The sequence below is a fragment of the Mobula birostris genome, chromosome 12 (genome assembly GCF_030028105.1).
Source record: "Mobula birostris isolate sMobBir1 chromosome 12, sMobBir1.hap1, whole genome shotgun sequence".
NCBI lineage: Eukaryota > Metazoa > Chordata > Chondrichthyes > Myliobatiformes > Myliobatidae > Mobula > Mobula birostris.
Genome location: NC_092381.1, coordinates 72,488,809 through 72,507,991, shown reverse-complemented (window position 1 = coordinate 72,507,991; position 19,183 = coordinate 72,488,809).

Sequence of the window (19,183 nt, the reverse complement as noted above, 5' to 3'; positions counted from 1 at the left end):
TCCTCCATCTTCACCGCATCTTCTCTTAGGATGAGGCTTTTCACTCTAGAATATAATAAGATGTCTTTCTTCTTCAAAGAAAGGGGCTTTCCTTCCTCCACCATCGACGCTGCCCTCACCCACATCTCTTCCACTTCACACATGCCTGCCCTCACCCCATCGTCCTGCCATCCCACCAGCGATAGGAATCTTCTTGTCCTCACTTACCACCCCAGCAGCCTCTGCATCTAGAACATAACTCTGTGTAACTTCCACCATCTCCAAATGATCCCACCACCAAACATATCTTTCCTTCTTCCCAACTTTCCACTTTCTGCAGGGGTCACTCCCTATGCGACTCCCTTGTCCATTCGTCCCTCCCCATTGATCTCTCTCCTGGTTTTTATCCTTGCAAGCACCTGTTCCTATACCACCTCCTTCATTACCATTCAGGGCCCCAAACAGTCCTTCCAGGTGAGGCAACACTTCACCTGTAAGTCTGTTGGTGTCATCTACCACATCCTGTATATCTCCTGTATATCAGTGAGATCCAACGCAGACTGTGAGACCACTTCGCTGAGTAACTATGCTCCGTTCGCCAGAAAAAGCAGGATCTGCCGGTGGCCACCCACTTCAATTCTACTTCACATCCCCATTCCAACATGTTGGTCCATGGCCTCCTCTACTGCCACAATGAGGCCACACTCAGATCTGAGGAGCAACACTTTATATTCTGTATAGGTAGCCTCCAACCTGATGGCATGAACATCAATTTGTCAAACTTCTGATAATCTCCCCCCACACCTTCGCTATTCCCCATTCCTGTTTCCCTCTCTTACCTGTCCATCACCTCCCTCCGGTGCTCCTCCCCCTTCTCTTTCTTCCATGGTCATCTACCCTCTCCTATCAGATCTCTCCTTCTCCAACCCTTTATCTCTTTCACCTACCAGTTTCCCAGCTTTTTACTTCACCTATCCCCCTCTCCCAGCTTCACCTATCACCTACCGCCTTGCACTTCTTCCTCCTCTCCCCATGCCTTTTTGCTCTAGTTTATCTTTCTCTGCAGTCCTGATGAAGGGTCTCAGCCCAAAATGTTAACTGTTTACTCTTATCCATAGATGCTGCCTGGCCTGCTGAGTTTCTCCAGCATTTTGTGTGTGTGTGTTGCTTTGGATTTCCAGCATCTGCAGATTTTCTCTTACTTGTAACGGCTCTCTGTATACCAACTCAGCCACGGACAACTGCAGGTCCTCCTTTGGAGCAGTTCTGAGCCCCGGCAGGACCCACGGGAGACAACCATGCCAACACTTACCTGTCAGGAAATCATCAGAGCAGCCTTTAAGGAGTGGTGAAACTGCTCGCACAGGATATTGGACTGCTGTTGGTGATAAACTGTGGTGTGACGTAGCCCAGGGGTCCCCAACATGTCTTTTACAGTTAGGGTTGCCAACTTTCTCACTCCCAAATAAGGGACAAAAATAGCAGTCAAATACGGGACTCTTGAATTTACCCTGAGAATGACTACCATGACCATGAAGCCTTGCGCGGGCACCTGTGTGCTCATGCGTGATGTGCCGATTTTTTTTCTCTCCTCAAATCGGTTTTGGTTTAATCTTCCCGATTCTGTTAAGTCAAACTACACTGTACATACATTATTCCTACTTTATATAGGCTGCGTATTTATCATATCATTCCTGCTTTTACTATATGTTAGTGTTATTTTAGGTTTTATGTGTTATTTGGTATGATTTGGTAGGTTATTTTTTGGGTCTGCGAACGCTCAAAAAATTTTCCCATGTAAATTAATGGTAATTGCTTCTTTGCTTCACGCCATTTCTGCTTACGAAAGGTTTCGTAGGTACACGCTACCTTAGAGGGGGAAATACGGGACAAGGGCAGTCCCGTATGGGACAAACCAATTTCGCCCAATATACGGGATGTCCCGGCAAATACGGGACAGTTGGCACCCCTATGTTCAAGTTTAACAGTGCGTGAGAGGGAATGAGGAAAGATGCAGCTGACTCATATCATTTCCTAGTGGCCCGGTAGCATATGCTTTGTGGCCCGGTATCAGTCCGCGGCTCAGTGGTTGGGAACCACTGATGTAGCCTAACGCCAAGGTTCTGGGCCATCGTAGCCTCCTCCTATTTTTCCTAACTAAATCTATCATCATAACTTTCTGGTTCAAAGTAAGTTTCTTATCAAGTTATGTATATGTCACAATATACCACCTTGAGGTTCATTTTCTTGCAGGGAATAAAGAAATTCAATAGAATTTATGAAAATTATACTTAACCAAGACTGACAAGCATTGAATGAAAAAAGAGGGCAAATCATGCAAATAATAAGTTTAAAAAGTTCTGAGTTGTTGAATCCACAAAAGTGATTCTATAGGTCAGTTCAGCATTGAAGTAAGTGAAGCTGTCTACGTTGGTTCAGGAGCCTGATGGTTGTAGGATAATAATTTTCCTAAACCCGGTGGTGTGGGACTTAAGGATCCTGCACCTCATGCCCCATGGTATTAACGGAAAGAGAGCATGGCCTGGATGAAAGAGATCTATAACAATGGATAGTGCTTTCTTGTGGCAGCATTCCTTGTAAATGTGCTCAGTGCTGGGGATGGTATTGCCTGTGATGGACTGAGCTGTACCCATCACTTTGTGTAGACTTTTCTGTTCCAGGGCATTGGTACTCCCACACCAAGCTGTGATGCAATCAGCCAGGAAACTCTCCAGCCTGCAAATATGGACGTTTTTGTCAAATTTTAGATGACATGCCAAATCTATGCAGTCTTCTAAAAAAAATTAGAGGTGCTGTTTATGCCCTCCTCGCTCATGTACTTTTCCTGACACATTTGGAGTCATTTGGTTAAAGAATTCCCCACGTTTCAAATTCCACATTATCAAAACCTATTTTGCTTCCTCTGGATTCCTTGCTTTTTTTTTGTGATTATATGGATAGATCGGTGTTGGGGCAGTGGGATCTAGGAAGGAGAGAAATAAAGGAAGAAGGGGAGGTTCGAAAAGTAGCAATCATCCTCAGAATTGTGGCTCAAATAAATAGGATGCAGAAACAAAGTCAGGTGGAATATAGACTCAAAGTACAGAAAATATTACAAAGACAACATGAAAGGTGCTACATGTGTAAGCTCATGCATTTGCGACAAAGTGGGTGCGTTATGGCACAACTCCAAGTAAAAGACGATGATACAATTTCTATGTGAAATGTGGCTGTAGAGTGATCAAAGCTGAATAGTCAAAGATATTTGACATGTAGGAAAGTGAAAAGTAAAGGAGAAGGAAATTATGTTGCACTATTAGTGAGGAATGAGATTAATGAAACTAAAAAGCATAGGTTTATGACAGAGGAAGGAAGAAGAAAAGTACCCTACAGGGTAAATTATTTCCGAGAAAGAGTACTTGTTGTCTGGAATGAACTGCCAGAGGAGGTGGCAGAAGTAGTAACAGTAATAACATTTAAGAGGCATGTGGACATTAACTGAAATAAGAAGACAAGGAGAGAAGTGCAATTAATGCAGGCTAATTAGTGTAGTTAGGCGCAATGTCTGGCATGGATGGGTTGGGCTTCAGGGCCTTTGGCCCTGAATCACAATTCTGTGATTCTATGACTCAATGTAAAAAGAATTTTGCTTCAGAACATAATGACATAAAACTAGAATCAGCTTGGTTGAGCTAAGAAAGAGCAAAGGGCAGAAAATATTGGCAGCAGTTGTCCATGGGCCACAAAGCAGAAATCAGGAAACTAGAGGACCTTGCATAAAGATTAATATACTAATGACGGGGGAGTTTTAGCCTACATAAAGTGTGGACAGGCCAAATTAGTAGTAGTAAGGTGGAGCGCAAATGCATGGGGTGTACATGATTTTGTTTTGTAGACTAATGAGTTGAGGTATCATCTTGGCAAAAGGTATTTCAGGTCATTCAATATGCAAATTAGTAAGTTGGTAAATTGGTTACATATACTGAAGTGCAGTGAAAAATGTGACTTGCATACTGTTCATACAGATCAATTCATTACAGCACTGATGAAGAGTCTCAGCCCAAAACATTGACTGCTTATTCCCCTCCATAGATGCTGCCTGACCTGCTGAGTTCCTCCACCATTTTGTCTGTTTGCTCTGGATTTCCAGCATCTGCAGAATCTTTTGTGTTTTTAATTCATTACATAGGTAAATGCAGGAGGTTCCTTAACATTGTCCTAGCTGGGGTGGGGGGGGGGGTGGGGGTAGTGGGAGTAAGCTCCCACTATCTATTAAGTGCTCCCAGACATGTGCATCTCAAATAGCCTCTTAAAAACCAAGTCCACCTCCTGCCTTCATGTATGACTTAGCTACTAGGCCCAGTAGAACCATTTCTATTAACAGGAGAAAGGGCAATGGTGGGTTACCAACGTCTTAAAACCAGCCATTTTGGGCAGATGGGGCTCATCAGCTATAGCTCATCTGGGAAAAGGAAAACTCTGATCTCAAATCTCCACCGCCTTGCTGCTATACCTGTTCATAGGGAAGGCTTCGGGAGTAAACCCCAAAGAAAATTCTGGAGCTGGAGTCCCTCAGGCTGTTGAGTTCAATGTTGACTGTGATGCCGCTGGTGCCAACTGTATTGGTATCGGCAGTTCCTTTTGATTCACCAACTGCATGGAGAGAAGGAGCCTACTGCATGGACAACAAGTTGCTCTCCATTTTGTACTGCCCTGGCTTGTGTAGACAGCTAGGACACAATGTCCATGGTCAACCCTGATCAACAGAGGACCTACTGCTACAATGGTAAACAAGGTAAAACAATAATAGTGCACAGAATGAAGTGTTACAGTGCAGTGCAGGTAGGCAGTATGGTGTAAGATCACAACAAGGTCGATTGTGAGATCAAAAAATCCATCTGATCTGACTAAGAAACCTTCAGTAGTCTTATAACAGTGAGATTGAAGTTGTCCTTGAGTATGGTGGTATTTGCTTTCAGTCTTTGTATCTTCTTCCCAATGGAGGAGTGGGAGGAAGGGGGATGGGGAAGAGAGAATGTTCAAGATGGATGGTATCTTTGATTAGATAGATAGATATACTTTATTGATCCCGAGGGAAATTGGGGTTTCGTTACAGCCGCACCAACCAAGAATAGAGCATAAATATAGCAATACAAAAACCACAGACAATCAAACAACAAAATGCAAACTATGCCAGATGGAAATAAGTCCAGGACCAGCCTATTGGCTCAGGGTGTCTGACCTTCCATGGGAGGAGCTGCAAAGTTCGATGGCCACAGGCAGGAACAACCTCCCGTGATGCCCAGTGTTGTATCTCGGTGGAATATGGCCGGGGTCCAACAGCAAAAAGTTCAATATCCGGTCTACAAACATGTTCTTCGATCATAATATGACCCGGATTGCGCCATCCGTTGTTAACCAGAGTAATAAGCCCCCAACTCCTTTACGCTTACCGCTCTCAATGCACTTCCAGTCAGCCTGAACGGTCTGGAAGCCGTCCATGGAAAAGATTTGATCGGGTATGTCCTCGTGCAGCCCTGTTCCAGTGAAACACATCACGCTGCACTACCAAAATGTTCTCTGACGCCTGGCTAGCGCCGTGAACTCGTCCACTTTATTACCCACTGAACTCCTCTTCTCCATAAGTCTCTGTTGTCTCGACCCAGTCCTCTTTCCTCGCCTTTGTGATCCCACTCTGCATCCTCTGTGTGTTTTCCTCCAGATTTCAGCAGGGGTGTCCGCCGCTCTGCTCGCTAAACCGGCCGGCATAAGCTCAATCAGCTGGTCGCTGGAATAAACAATGCAACCATGCTTCTGTCCTGCTAATGAGACGTGTCAGAATGTAACTATTTCCAACGCTAAAAACCCAAATAAAACTCTCTCTACCAGCATGTTAGAGATGGTGCAGCTTCAACGTGTTACCGTGGAAAAAAAAACAAAAAATAATGTAAGTTAAAAAAGTAAGAAGAAAAAAAGTAAAAATACTGATCAGAACAGCTGTAACAGGCTGCATGCACGACTGGCACATGTGCACTACATTATGCTGGCTACATTACAAGGCTACATATAATGGCTACGTTACCAAGGCAGCTAGAAGTATAGACAGAGTCTATGGAGGGAAGGTGAGGGTCAGGTTGCCATGATGCGTTGAGCTGCATCCTCAACAACCCTCTGCAGGCTCTTTTGTTATGGAAACAGGAATTGTCACACCATGCCATGAGGATGCAGCATTGGATTGGAATGGGGCTGGGGATGCAGCTTTGTGGGGAAACAGCACTGAGAATAACTGTGGAGGAGGTGTTGCTGTCTGATTGCATTCTGTCAGTCAGGAAGTCAAGGATCCAGTTACAATGGAGTCTCAGGCTTAGGAGCTTGGAGATCACAGTTAGCTTTGAATTTTAATATTGAAGGCAGAGCTGTAGTCAATAAATAATAGTCTAACATAGATGTCTTTACTGTCCAGGTGCTCCAGAGATGAACACAGGGCCAGGGAGAGGCATCTGCCATAGACCTGTTTTGGCGATAGGTGATTTGCAGTGACTTGAAGTTGTCCTGAAAGTTGAAGATGATATGTGTCATGACCAGCCTCTCAAAGCAATTTAAGGCATGTTACTTTATTGGTAATGATCTTCTTAAAGTAGCTGGGAACCTCAGATTGGATCAGAGAGAGGTTAAAAATGCCATCAAATACCTCCACCAGCTGATCAGTGCAGGATCTAAGGAGATGGCTATGGACACCATCCAAGCCAATTGCTTTCCATGGTTTTACTCTCCAGAAAATTGATCTTACATTCCACAACAATGACTGTGCTTTCAGGTGCATTAGAGGCTGGCAGGGTGGGTGGTCATGTTCTAATTCCCTGCAGTTCCAACATGCATAGACTGAATTAAGATCTTTGGGAAGGGACCTACCGTTGTGGAAAATGCTGCCTGACTTCTTTTTTTGCAGAAGAATATAGGCACCTTAAGGCACTGTTGGCCAACAGGAAAGTGTCCATCCATGAATGACAGGGAAAAATAAAGGTAGCCAAGGAAGAGGCTTAAAATGTGCCAGGAATACCAGTTAGGCATGATATTTGAAGCATTTTAGAATACTGCAGAGGAGAACTTAGGAACTAATAAAGATAGGCAAGATAGAACTTGGAAGTATACCCACAAGAATCATAAGGATGGATTGTAAAAGGAAAAAAACTTAGCAAGGATGAGTGTGGGACCTTTATAAGTAAAGACTGGGGGAATTCATGATTGGAAATAATGAAATTGCTGAGGCACTGAGCAATTACTTTGTCTTCATTTTCACACAAGAGAGCATTAAGTGGCTGTTAGAAATACCACCTGTCTAATGAAAATGAAAAATTGAAGAAAATAAGCATTAATTATAAAATATTGCCAGAGAGGTTGACATTACCACAAACCAATAAATCCCAATTACTCAACACCCTACATCCCTACATTCAGAGATTTAAAAGAGGTGACTATAGAGATATTAAATATTCCTTTTATCATCCAAAACTTTATAGCTTCAGGAACAGTTCCAGTGGATGAGAGGGTAGGAAATATTTAAGAAGGGATGGAAAGAGAAGTGATGGAACCAGTCACCTGTTTACCCCCTGTCAGTAATGTAGAAGGTGCTGGAGTATATGGGTCAAGGATGAATGACCAGAAAACTTGGAAAGAATTTAGGCAAGTTTCAAACAGCATGGAAAACCATGAAAGCAACCATTATCAAACAGCTGCATAAATTAATGGAAGTAAAGGCAGACAACTCACCAGTTCCCAATGGCCTGCACCAAGGATTTTAAATGGTGTGGCTGCAGAGATAATGAAACCATTCACTGAGTTCAGGGAAGGTACCAGCAGGCTGGAAAAATCCAGATGCAATTCCATTATTCAAAGAGGGAAGAAAACAAACAAAAGGTATTTATTGGTTTGTTGGCTTAACATCAGTTGTCAGCAAAATCCTGCCATATATAATCAAGCAAATAATAGTTTTCTTGAGTTTGGTCGAGTAGAACAGCTAAGAGGGAAAGGGTAGAAGGAATGTGTAGTATTTGGATTTTCAGAAATCTTCAGCTAAGATCAACACAGGAGACTGGTCATCAAGTCATTGCGACTGACCAAAACTGAGCCACAGGGAAGCTGTAACTGTGAAATCTGTCTTTATTCACACAGCAGACCCTCAGAGAGAAAATCTAAGAGTGTCTCATTCTCCTAACATGTTTATATCTTTTAAGTACAAAGATAACAATAAAATAATTAATTGCTAGGTGATTAAATGATTAGGTAGGTGGCTGTATTCACCTACTTCAACATTTTACAGAATTACTTGTTTGCAATGGAAACACATTCTAACCAGCAGAACCCTTCATTTTCAAATGTTTTTATTGTGAAGCAACATCAGCTTAACCACAACCGACAGTGTCCTAAAGTACAATGCTTCTTTTTTTCTTTTCTTTCGTATAACAACATAATGAAAGTCAAATGAATGTATGTATAGTAAACAAGCAAAAAGCAAAGGAAACCCTACCACCCCGTCTCCTTTCCCCTTCCCAGCCCTACCCTCCCCTCACCTCTCCTGTATGTGCTGTTTAGGTCCTACTGCCCCCCACACTTAGTTCAGCTGTCGGTTTCTTCTAAATACAACAGTAATGGTTGCCAGATTTTTTCAAATTCCTTGAGTCTGTCCTTGATAACGTATCTTATCCTCTCTAGATGCAGAGTACCCATTAATGCAGCCAGCCATTGTCTGAGTGATGGAGTTTCCTCCTTTCTCCAGAACATCAGTATGAGTTTCTTTCCATTAAGTATGCCATAGATCAGGAGTTGTTGCTGGGTAGCCTGGAATTTATCTGACCTCGCAGAAGTTCCAAAAATTATTAAAATGGGGTCTGGTGTAATCTGAACCTTTAGTACCTTCAATAGGACTTCAAATATTTCCTTCCAATTCTCTTGTATCCTGGAACATAAAGCATAACTATGTAACAAATTTGCCTCCAAGGACTCTCATTTCTCACACACTGGGGACATCCCTAGGAATATTTTACAAATCCTTACTTTTGAGTAATGTAGTCTATGTAGGATTTTAAATTGTATTAAACAATGCCTGGCATTGATGGAACAGGAGTTAACATACTCCAAAGCCTCATTCCATATAACCTCCTCTATCTCTGTACCCAACTCCTTTTCCCACTCTTTTTAAAATATTATCCATTGTTGTATGATACTTGTTTTGAATGGCATTATACAGATAGGCGATGATGTGTTCTGTCCCTAAACATGACCTTAAATGATTATCTAATTTATCAGGTTCTGCCAGCAGAACCCTTTGAATATTCAGTACTGGCATCATTGTGGACACTTCTAAACCAAAATATACTCCCTTTGTTACAGTGTTAATAGAAGATCCCCTGAATATACAGTATAAACACAAGAGGTTCTGCACATACTGGAAACCTTGAGGGACACACAGGAAATCAGCAAGTCACAGATTGGGGGACCACTTTGTCAAGAACCTCTGTTCTTTCTGTCGCGGAAGACAGGATCTCCGAGTGGCTGCCCATTTCAATTCAACATCCCATTCCAATTCCAACACGGCTGTCCATGGCTTCCTCTATTGCCACGATGAGCCCATACGCAGTGTGGAGGAGCCAACACCTCATATTCCACCTGGGTAGCCTCTAACCCAATGGCATGAACAGCAATTTCTCTAACTTTCAGCAATTATTCCCCCCTCTGCCCTTCTTTCTTTTTTCCATTCCCCATTCTGGGCTCCCTTTCACCCCTTCTCTTCTAACCTGCCCATTACCTCCCTCTGGTTCTCCTCATCCCCCCAATGTCCTCTTCTATTAGGTTCCTTTCTCCCCAGCCCTTTGTCCCTTCCACCGATCCCCTCCCAACTTCTTACTTCATCCTTGCCTTCCCCACCTTTCCCACCTTCGCCACCTTTGCCCTCACCTATCACCTGCTAGCTTGCACTCCTTCCCTTCCGTCCACCTTCTTGGTCTGGCTTCTGCCCTCTTCCTTTCCAGCCCTATTGAAGGGTCTTGGCCTAAGACACTAACTGTTTATTCCCCTCCGTACATGCAGTCTGACTTGTCTCTGAATATGCAGCTGGCCAGAATGTTAAATGACAAACCAGACTATGTATAAATGGCTAGGATACACATTAAACAATGTGCTAATACAGGAGGGGGCCACTTAACAGCTTCCCTGCTCCCATTCTGAGATTTACAATGATCCCAATCACATGGACATTCATCTACTACCTTTCTCTGCATAGTTTCAATGGGACAAAATCTGAATGCCCCATAATCAGTGATTGGTTTCACTAGCCATAAAGTATATCCAGAAGTTAAATTGTGAACAGGTTTGTTTCCCGAAGACTGGTTCGCATTTTAATCAAATTATAATTATGTAGTTCATAATTTCATAACTTTAGAATAATCTCTAACAAAGAGTTAGTGTACTCCTGTGGCCATCCCCCTCAACAACAGGAATACCACTTTGGATACTGTTGAGGGGAATGACCTAGCAGAGGAAAGTCACAGTGGTTAGGTCTCGGGCACAGAGTCTGACTCTGAGACAGAATGGAAGGTGGGGGAGAAGAGGTGGGCTTTGGTGATAGGGGAACAGAAAGGAGGTTCGGTGGACAAGAATGAGATTCCTGGATGGTATATTGCCTCCTGGGTGCCAGGGTCTGGGACATCTCAGATCGAGTCCTCAGCATTCTTAAGTGGGAGAGTGAACATACAGAGGTTGTGGTCCATGTAGATACCAATGGCATAGTTAGGAAGAGCACGAGGTTCTGCAAAGTGAATTCAGGGAGTTGGGTGCTAAGTTAAAAGGCAGGACCTTCAGGATTGTAATCTCAGGATTGCTACCGATATCACATGCTAGTGAGGCCAGAAAAAGAAAGTTTATACAGGTTAACACGTGGCTGAGTGGTTGGCCTAGGAGGGGGGAATAAGATTTTTGGATCATTGAACTCTCTTACAGGGAAGATGGAACTTGTACAGAAGAGAAGGTTGTATCTGAACCGGAAGGGGACTAATATCTTTCCAATTCTGCACAGTGGAGTTTAAACCAGAGATGCAGTGGGCTGGGAACCAGAGGGCCAGAACAGCTAGTGAAGATGTTGTTAGGACAGATGTTGTTAAGGCCTAAAACAAAGTCAGTAATCAAAAGCTTGAGAATGATGCAACTAATGTTCTGAGCTGCATATATTTCAATGCAAGAGGAATCGTAGGAAAGGCAGATGAGCTCAGGGCATGCATCAACATGTGGAATTATGAAATTTGCAATCATTAGTGAGACTTGATTGTAGGAGGGACAGGACTGGCAGCTCAATATTGTGGGGTTCAGATGTTTTAGACATGACAGAGTGGGAGGGATTAAAGGAGGAGGGGTAGCATTACTAGTCAGGGAGATTGTCACGGCAGTGCTCAGTCAGGACAGACTACAGAACTCAACTGGTAAGGAGTTATGGGTGGAACTAAGGAATAAGAAAGGTATCACCACATTAATGGGGCTATATTATAGACCACCCAACAGTCTGAGGAATTTAGAGGAACAAATTTGCAGAGAGATCATAGACTGTTGCAAGAAACATCAGGTTATTATAGTAGGTGATTTTTACTTTCCACACATTGGCTGGGACTCCCATACTGTAAAAGGACTAGGGCCATAAGACCATAAGACAAAGGAGCAAAAGGCAGCCATTCAGCCCATCGAGTCTGCTCCGCCATTTTATCATAAGCTGATCCATTCTCCCATTTAGTCCCACTCATCCGCCTTCTCACCATAACCTTTGATGCCCTGGCTACTCAGATACCTATTAATCTCTGCCTTAAATACACCCAATGACTTAGCCTCCACTGCCGCCTGTGGCAACAAATTCCATAGATTCACCACCCTCTGGCTAAAAAAATTTCTTCGCATCTCTGTTCTGAATGGGAGCCCTTCAATCCTTAAGTCATGCCCTCTCGTACTAGACTCCCCCATCATGGGAAACAACTTTGCCACATCCACTCTGTCCATGCCTTTCAACATTTGAAAAGTTTCTATGAGGTCTTCCCTCATTCTTCTAAACTCCAAGGAATACAGTCCAAGAGCGGACAAACGTTGCTCATATGTTAACCCTCTCGTTCCCGGAATCATTCTAGTGAATCTTCTCTGTACCCTCTCCAACATCAGCACATCCTTTCTTAAATAAGGAGACCAAAACTGCCCACAGTACTCCAAGTGAGGTCTCACCAGCACCTTATAGAGCCTCAACATCACATCCCTGCTCCTATACTCTATTCCTCTAGAAATGAATGCCAACATTGCATTCGCCTTCTTCACCACAGACTCAACCTGGAGGTTTACCTTAAGGGTATCTTGTACGAGGACTCCCAAGTCCCGTTGCATCTCAGAACTTTGAATTCTCTCCCCATTTAAATAATAGCCTGCCCGTTTATTTCTTCTGCCAAAGTGCAGAACCATACACTTTCCAACATTGTATTTCATTTGCCACTTCTTTGCCCATTCTTCCAATCTATCCAAGTCTCTCTGCAGACTCTGTTTCCTCAGCATTACCGGCCCCTCCACCTATCTTCGTATCATCAGCAAACTTAGCCACAAAGCCATCTATTCCATAATCCAAATTGTTGATGTACAATGTAAAAAGAAGTGGCCCCAACACGGACCCCTGTGGAACACCACTGGTAACCGGCAGTCAACCAGAATAGGATCCCTTTATTCCCACTTTCTGTTTCCTGCCAATCAGCCAACCCTATCCATGTATGTAACTTTCCCATAATTCCATGGGCTCTTATCTTGTTAAGTAGCCTCATGTGTGGCACCTTATCAAAGGCCTTCTGAAAATCCAAATATACAACATCCACTGCATCTCCCTTGTCTAGCCTACTTGTAATTTCCTCAAAAAATTGCAATAGGTTTGTCAGGCAGGATTTTCCTTTAAGGAATCCATGCTGAGTTCTGCCTATCTTGTCATATGCCTCCAGGTACTCTGTAACCTCATCCTTGACAATCGACTCCAACAACTTCCCAACCACCGATATCAAGCTAACAGGTCTATAATTTCCTTTTTGCTTTCTTGCCCCCTTCTTAAATAGCAGAGTGACATTTGCAATCTTCCAGTCCTCCAGAACCATGCCAGAATCTATTGACTTTTGAAAGATCATCGCTAATGCCTCCGCAATCTCCACAGCTACTTCCTTCAGAACACGAGGGTGTATTTTATCTGGTCCAGGAGATTTACCTACCTTTAGACTATTCAGCTTCCTGAGTACTTCCTCTGTCGTAATTGTGACTGTGCACACTTCTCTTCCCTGCCACCCTTGAGTGTCCGATATACTGCTGATGTCTTCTTCAATGAAGACTGATGCAAAATACTCATCCAGTTCCTTCGCCATCTCCTTATCTCCCATTACAATTTCTCCAGCATCATTTTCTATTGGTCCTATATCTACTCTCACCTGTCTTTTACTCTTTATATACTTGAAAAAGCTTTTAGTATCCTCTTTGATATTATGTGCTAGCTTACTTTCATAGTTAATCTTCTCCCTTTTAATAACCTTCTTAGTTTCCTTTTGTAAGCTTTTAAAAACTTCCCAATCCTCTGTCTTCCCACTAATTTTTGCGTCCTTGTATGCCCTCTCCTTTGCTTTAACTTTGGCTTTGACTTCTCTTGTCAGCCATGGTTGCGTCCTTTTTCCATTCAAAAATTTCTTCTTTTTTGGAATATACCTGTCTTGCACTTTCCTCACTTCTTGCATAAACTCCAGCCACTGCTGCTCTGCCATCCTTCCCACCAGTGTCCCTTTCCAGTCAACTTTGGCCAGTTCCTCTCTCATGCCACTATAATTTCCTTTACTCCACTGAAATACCGACACATCAGATTTCGGCTTCTGTTTTTCAAATTTCACAGTGAACTCCATCATGTTATGATCACTGCCTCCTAAGGGTTCCTTCACCTCAATCTCTCTAATCACCTCGGGTTCATTACACAATACACAATCCAGTACAGCCGATCCCCTAGTGGGCTCAACAAAAAGCTGTTCTAAAAAGCCACCTTGCAGACATTCTACAAATTCTCTCTCTTGAGATCCAGTGCCGACCTGATTTTTCCAATCCACTCGCATGTTAAAATCCCCCACAATTATCATAACACTGCCCTTCTGACAAGCCTTTTCTATTTCCTGTTGTAATTTGTAGTCCACATTACTGCAGCTGTTTGGAGGCCTATAAATAACTGCCACCAGGGTCCTTTCACCCTTGCGATTTCTTAGCTCAACCCATAAAGATTCTGCACCTTCCGATCCTATATCACCTCTTTCTAATGACTTAATATCATTTCTTACCAATAAAGCCACGCCTCCCCCTCTGCCTACCTTCCTATCCTTCCGATACACCGTGTATCCTTGGATGTTCAGCTCCCAGAGACATGCATCCTTTAGCCATGTCACAGTGATGGCCACGATATCATACCTGCCAATCTGTAGCTGTATGACAAGCTCATCCACCTTATTCCTTATGCTGCGTGCATTTAAGTATAACACCTTAAGACCAGTATTTGGTACTTTTCGCTTTGATTTCACTGTAACTTTATTGCACTGCAACTCATCCCAATGGCTACAAATTTGCCCCACCACCTGCCTGTCTTTCCTGAGATCTTTACTGCTCACTATCTTAGATTTATTTCTGTTTTCCCCTTCCTCCACTCTATCATTCCAGTTCCCATTCCCCTGCCAAATTAGTTTAAACCCCTCCCTAACAGCTCTATTAAACTTTCCCACTAGGATATTGGTCCCCTTCGGGTTCAGGTGTAACCTGTCCATTTTGCACAGGTCATACTTCCCCCAGAAGAGATCCTAATGATCCAAGAATCCGAAGCCTTGCCCCCTGCACCAGTCTCTCAGCCACGCATTCACCTGCCTGATCCTGCTATTCTTGCCCTCGCTAGCACATGGCACAGGTAGCAATCCCAAGATTACTACCCTGGAGGTCCTGCTTCTCAGCTTCCTTTCTAACTCCCAGAAATCTCTCTTCAAGACCTCCTCCCTTGTCCTATCTATGTCATTGGTACCAACATGTACCAAGACAACTGGCTGCTCGCCTTCTCCCTTCAGAATATTCTGGACCCGATCCGAGACATCTCCTACCCTGGCACCTGGGAGGCAACACACCATGCGGGTATCTCTATCAGGCTCACAGAATCTCCTGTCTGTTCCCCTGACTATGGAATCCCCTATGACTACCACATTCTTCTTCTCCCTCCTTTCCTCCTGCACAACAGCGCCAGGCTCAGTGCCAGAGACCCGGTCACCATGGGCGTCCCCTGTCAGGTCATCCCTCTCAACAGCATCTAGAACAAGATATTTGTTGCTGAGGGGGACAGCCACAGGTGTGCTCTCCACTATCCGGGCATTTTCCTTCCCTCTCCTGACAGTCACCCAATTTTCTGACTCCTGCAGCCTAGGGATGACTACCTCCCTGTAGCTCCTGTCTATCACCTCTTCACTTTCCCTGGTAAGCAGTAGGTCATCAAGCTGCAGCTCCAGATCCCTAACACAGTCTCTGAGGAGCTGCAACTCAGTGCACCTGGCGCAGATGTGGCCATCAGGGAGGCTGGAGGTCTCCCAGGATTCCCACATCTGACACCCTGAACAAAGCACTAACCCTGCAGGCATGCTATCTAATTTTACAGGAATGAAACAGGAAAAATAAGTCTACTCGCCCACTTACCTCGCCAAACAGAAGAACTTTTTAAACTGTTAGCTCGTACCATTAGCTGTGAGAGCCCTGCTGTTCCTGTCTGTCTGGGCCGATTCGCGAAGGGGGGGGTGTGGGGAGGAAAAAAAAAGAGTTGGTGCTGCGCTTTCGCCTCTTCCCATTTACCGCCAAAGCCCGTTGAAGCCAAAGCCGTACACTAGATGGGATAGAGTTTGTCAAATGTGTTCAGAAAAGTTTCCTTAATCAGTACATAAAGTACCAATGAGAGCGGGCGCAATGCTATTAGGAAATGAGATGGGGCAGGTAACAGAAAGTTGTGTAGGGGAACACTTTGCATCTAATGATCATAATGTCATTAGTTTCAAAGAAAATATGGAGGATAGATCTGGTCTGTGGGTTGAGATTCTAAATTAGAGAAAGGACAACTTTGATGGTATCAGAAAGGATCTGACAGGTTGTTTTCTGGCAAATATGTACTTGGTAAGTGGGAGGCCTTCAAAAGTGAAATTTTGAGTGTACAAAGCTTGTATGTGCCTGACAGAATAAAAGGTAAAGATAACAGGCCCGAGAGGTAATGTTACAGCTATATAGTACCTTGGTCAGACCCCACTTGGAGTACTGTGTTCAGTTCTGATCACCTCACTAGAGGAAGGATGTGGGAACTATAGAAGGGGTGTAGAGGAGATTTATAAGGTTGTTGCCTGGATTGGGGAGCATGCTTTATGAGAATAGGTTGGCCTTTTCTCCTTGGAGTGGTGGAGGATGAGAGGTGACCTCTGTGACTAAACACATTGATGAAGGTAGAGTAGTAGATGTAGTGTACGTGGATTTCAGCAAGGCATTTGATAAGGTACCCCATGCCAGGCTTTATGAGAAAGTAAGGAGGCATGGGATCCAAGGGAACATTGCTTTATGGATCCATAATTGGCTTGCTCACAGAAGGCAAAGAGTGGTTATAGATGGGTCATATTCTGCATGGAGGTCAGTGACCAGTGGTGTGCCTCAGGGATCTGTTCTGGCAACCCTACTCTTTGTGATTTTTATAAATGACCTGGATGAGGAAGTGGAGGGAAAGGTTTGTAAATTTGCTGATGACACAAAGGTTGGGGGTGTTGTAGATAGTGTGGAGGCCTGTTAGAGGTTACAGCGGGACATTGATAGGATGCAAAACTGGGCTGAGAAGTGGCAGATGGAGTTCAACCCAGGTAAGTGTGAGGTGGTTCATTTTGGTAGGTCAAATATAATGGTAGGTCAAATATGATAGTAGAATATAGTATTAATGGTAAGACTCTTGGCAGTGTGGAGGATCAGAGGAATCTTGGGGTCCGAGTCCATAACTGCTGCACAGGTTGACTCTGTGGTCAAGAAGGCATATGGTGCATTGGCCTTCATAATTTTAAAGTAGTACATGTTTGGCACAGCATTTTAGGCCGAAGGGCCGGTATTGTGCTGTAGGTCTTTTCTATGCTTCTACAACAGGTGTAGGGGACCTTGGATTTCAAGAGATATTGAGGCCATGGTTAAGAAAAAAAGGGGATGCATAGCATGTATATGCAGGTAGGAGCAGATGGGGTGCATATGGAGTACAAGAAATGTAAGAGAACACTGAAAGAAAAAAATCAGGAGGGCTAAAATAAGGTACGAGGTTGCCTATCAGACATGGTGAAGGAGAATCATAAGGGATTCTACAAATATGTTAAGAACAAAAGGATTGCAAGGGACAAAATTGGTCCACTGGAATATCAGAATGCTAATCCATGCATGGAGCCAAAAGAGATGGGGGAAATCTTAAATATTTTTTCTCCATCTGTATTTCCTCAGGAGATGGACACAGAGTCTCCAGAAGTGGGGCAAAGTGGCATCAACTTCATGGACCCTATATAGATCACAGAAGAAGAGGTGTTAGTTGTCCTGATGCAAATAATGGAGGATAAATCGCCAGGGCCTGACAAGGTGCTCCCTCAGACCCTGCAGGAGGCAAGTGCAGAAGTTGCTGGGCCCCTAGCAGAGATATTTAAATCACCCTTAGCGACAGATGAAGTACCAGAGGATTGGAGGATAGATGATGTTCCACTGTTTGAGAAAGGCTCTAAAATAAAGCTGGAAATTATAGGCCAATGAGCCTGACACTTGTAATGGGAAATTGGAAGGTATCCTGATGGACCAGATGTATAAGTATTTGGATAGACATGGACTGATTAAGGATAGTCAGCATAGCTTATAAAGTTTCTCGAGAAAGTTTCCAGGAAACTTAATGAAGGCAAGGTACTGGATGTTGTCTACATAGATTTTAGTAAGACATTTGACATTTGGGAGGTTGGTCAAGAAAGTTTAGTCACTTGGCATTCAAGATGTCGCAGTAAATTGCATTAGACATTAGCTTTGTGGGAGAAACCAGAGAGTGATAGTAGATGGTTGCCTCTCTGACTGGAGGCCTGTGACTAGTGGAGTGCAGCAAGGATTAGTGCAGGGTCCATTGTTGTTTGTCATCTATAGCAACGATCTGAATGATGATGTGGTTAACTGAATCAGTAAATTTGTGGATAACACTGAGGCTAGGGGTTCAGTGGACAACAAGGAAGGCTATCATGGTTTGCAGCTGGATCTGAATTAGTTGGAAAAATGAGCTGAAAATTTGCAGATGGAACTTAATGCAGACGAGTGCAAGTGTCTTACACTGTGAACATTAGCACACTAACGAGTGTGGTAGCAAAGGGATCTGGGAAATCTGGGTACAGGTCCATACTTCGTTGAAAGTGGCGACACAAGTAGGCATGGTTATAAAGAAAGCTTTTGGCACCTTACCTTCATAAATCAAAGTATTGAGAACAGGAGATGGGATGTTATGTTGGAGTTGTACAAGACATTGGTACGGCCTAATTTGGAGAATAGTCTGTAGTTTTGGTCACCTACCTACAGGAAAGATGTAAATAAGATTGAAAGAGTGCAGAGAAAATTTACAAAATTGTTGCTGGGTTTGGAGGACCTGAGTTATAAGGAAAGATTGAATAGGTTAGGACTTTATTCCTAGGGATGTAGAAGCTTGAGGAGAGATTTGACATTGTGAGGAGTAGAGATGGGGTAAATGGTAAATGGAAGCAGGCTCCTTCCACTGAGCAACACACACAAAATGCTAGAAGAACTCAGCAGGCCAGGTAGCATCTCTGGAAAGTTGTAAGCAGTCAATGTTTCGAGCCAAGACCTTTCATCGGGACCATGAGTGTTAATGCATAAACAATAAGGACATGTTTTTCTTTTGTTTGAACAATTTTACATTCAACATCTCCCTCAATACCTGAGGGCTGCCATCTTTATATCCCATAATTCCTCAAACACTCCATTATTTCTCCAACTTCTGATTTAATACTGTTTTTCAAAGTCAAATGACTTTAGTTACTAGGACATCTTCATCTTGATATTTCTCAGATGGTCCAGCCTGATCTATGACTTGATTCAATATGAAGTCTGT